Source organism: Ailuropoda melanoleuca, chromosome 2, assembly GCF_002007445.2.
Source record: "Ailuropoda melanoleuca isolate Jingjing chromosome 2, ASM200744v2, whole genome shotgun sequence".
Taxonomy (NCBI): domain Eukaryota; kingdom Metazoa; phylum Chordata; class Mammalia; order Carnivora; family Ursidae; genus Ailuropoda; species Ailuropoda melanoleuca.
In genome coordinates, this window is record NC_048219.1 from 52,386,392 (window position 1) to 52,389,023 (window position 2,632).

At 38.4% G+C, this 2,632-nt stretch overlaps 1 non-coding gene across 1 annotated transcript; it reads right to left on the reverse strand.

Moving 5' to 3' along the window:
• Window positions 1-950: 950 nt before the first annotated feature.
• LOC117801349 lies at window positions 951-1,099 on the reverse strand. Its single transcript, XR_004623860.1, has one exon. It is a non-coding gene; the product is annotated as a U12 minor spliceosomal RNA (small nuclear RNA).
• Between the last annotated feature and the right edge of the window lie 1,533 nt (window positions 1,100-2,632).

The following is a 2,632-nucleotide window of genomic DNA, read 5'->3' on the forward strand; positions in this document are numbered from 1 at the left end:
TATTAGGGAGGGCACATGTTGTGATGAGCACTGGGTATGATGTGTAATTAATCAATCATTGAACACTACATCAAAAACTAATGAGTAGCTAACTGAACATAATAAATAAATAAATAAAATAAATAAAAGCACAAACCATGAAAAAAAAATTTCTCTTGTCTTAAAATGTTCTCTAAATGCAGTGGCTCATACGTGTTCCTAATTTCATTTCTGGCTGGGTGTTTTAGTCTCCCACTTTGGTCGGGCCATTATGGAGGCCAACTCTACAGAACTATTTATGAAGAAAAGTCTCTGGACTTAGTGAACAGAGGGAGTTATTTCCCATTGCTGGGAGGTGTTGGGTGATTTTTCATAATTCCTTTCTTCCAAAATCTTATCATTGTGATTTCTGTGCTTTCATAAGATGGCTGTTCACAACAGAAATGATGTTGTGGTGGTTTGGAATGAAAAAGCCATAAATAGAAAGAATATTGCTATGTTTTCTAACAGATGCTCTCTCTGGCTCAGAGCTTGAGTCTATCAAATTATTGAAAGGAGCATTTGTAACATCATGTCTTGATGAAGAACAGAAAAAAAGAAAAGAAAAGAAATGAGAACCCTTAGGCCATCTTTCTGAAATATTTTGTGTATTTAGAATTAAATGCTACATTTGAGGGGGCCAATGCCAATAATGGTAAAATTTAAAAGATGTGTGGAGATTTGCTTGGGCTCTCATATTAGTTTTCTTCCTTTCTTGAGACAATTACCTTATTCTTGAGATTGAGTCCAGATAGCCAAATATTCACTTTGTCTTCACTGGGAGGTAATCCGTTTGTTTTCATTTTAGCTACAGGCAATTCAGTACATGTCAGCTACAAGATGTAAACTTTGCATGTTTTTTGTTTGTTTGTTTCCTTCTCAACACTTTTATTACCTTCATCCCAGTCTACTCTTTCAGTTTTAAAGGGGGATGGGCAGATCGCCACTCCGAGGCATCCCACAAAGTAGGCAGGTCACCTGAAGGGCAACTTTACTCACTCAAAAGTTCATCTCACACTAGCAGTTAGGATTCAGGCATCACCCCAAATCGTTATTTTCCTTACTCATGCAGTTAAGGCATTAAACTTTGCATGTTTAATACTCAGCAGCCCACATCATTTTGTTCATACTTATTTCTTGACCAAATCTTAGTTCTAGAAAAACCTGTGGCTTCTCTGGCTGAAGATGTAGAATTTAATGCAAATACTGTCATGGGGGTGATTGTGGATTATATTATGCATTGATGAAATAGTTCTCCATTTTCCAAACTAATTATACAGTGGAAAATCCTGGATGCTGTCTGTGGACTTGGGATCAATTTCCTTCTATCAACCATTATTTCTACTTCAGTCTGTGTCTTACTACGAATGAACTTTAAGAAAGAAAATCAGTGTCTGCAATTTATCAAATGCAAGTTCTTTGAAAACAATGAGCCAGGATAGTTAAAATTGTGTTGTGTTAATAAATGGCTCTAACATCTCAGTGTCTTCAGACAATAAGATCTTCTTTCTTGCTCATGCTACATGGCCGTTGAAACCAGGCAAGAGAGAACTTGCTCATTATGCTCAATACGAAACAGGCTAAATGAGAAGCCACCTTTTCTGGCATTGCCAGTTCCTGAGCCAACTTAAAAAGAACCATGCAGGGAGCAATTAAGATGTTCTAGCCCAGGAATGACACACTCAGAACTGGTTGGTTAGAAGCAGTTACATGGCAGGGAGAGGCAATGGGAGTTGTGTGCCAAAGACAGTAAGTACAATTCTACCTGTGTCCTCAAGGAAGAGGAACCAGAAATCTTTTGACAAAAATCTTAACGACTGTCATAGCACTCCATGATTAGCCTTCTGTAAGGCTTTTTGTAAACTGCTCCATTGAGCTTCAAATACATGGTTTCTTCCCAGCAACTTCACCTGAGGAATCAGTCCCTGAGGGAAGGCTAGAAGACAAATGCCTGCTGAGTCGAGGAAGGAGAGAGAAGAGCACGGCATCCACCTCTCTACTTTGGATTCTGATTAGTTAGAAAATACAGGCTCGTGTTAGTATTTATATCCTTCCTGCTACTTGCAACCCCGTGAGCTGACTTGTTCCAGCACACATACTAATGCTGGTAGAGACAAAGCATTTAGTATAACTACATCTCTGAGACTTTCTGGGGGAAAACTAAGTTTATCTGCCACTTTACTGGCATCTTTGGACTTCTGCTCCTCTGTGAAATATTTCCACATCAGAAAATTGAAAAAAACTATTTAATAATCATTCATTCGGAAGGTGGATCAGATTGAAAAAAATTTCTGAGCTGTGCCTTCACTTTGCTCAAGGGAATTCCTTGGCCCACTCCCAAGCATTCTGTTAGCTTTCTCAGATTTCACCAAAAAAAAGTTAACCAAAATCTCAGCTTTGCTCTCTATTAGACAGCTATGTCTACCTTCACCTGGTAATATTAAAATGCCATAGTTCAGACTCCCTCCAAGGGTATAAGCTTGTGCTCATTGCTACTTAAAATTACCAATAACTCAACTAAGTATTTTTCTTTCTGACTTCCTTCCTTCCTTCCTTCCTTCCTTCCTTCCTTCCTTCCTTCCTTCCTTCCTTCCTTTACTTATCTGTTTTTTAG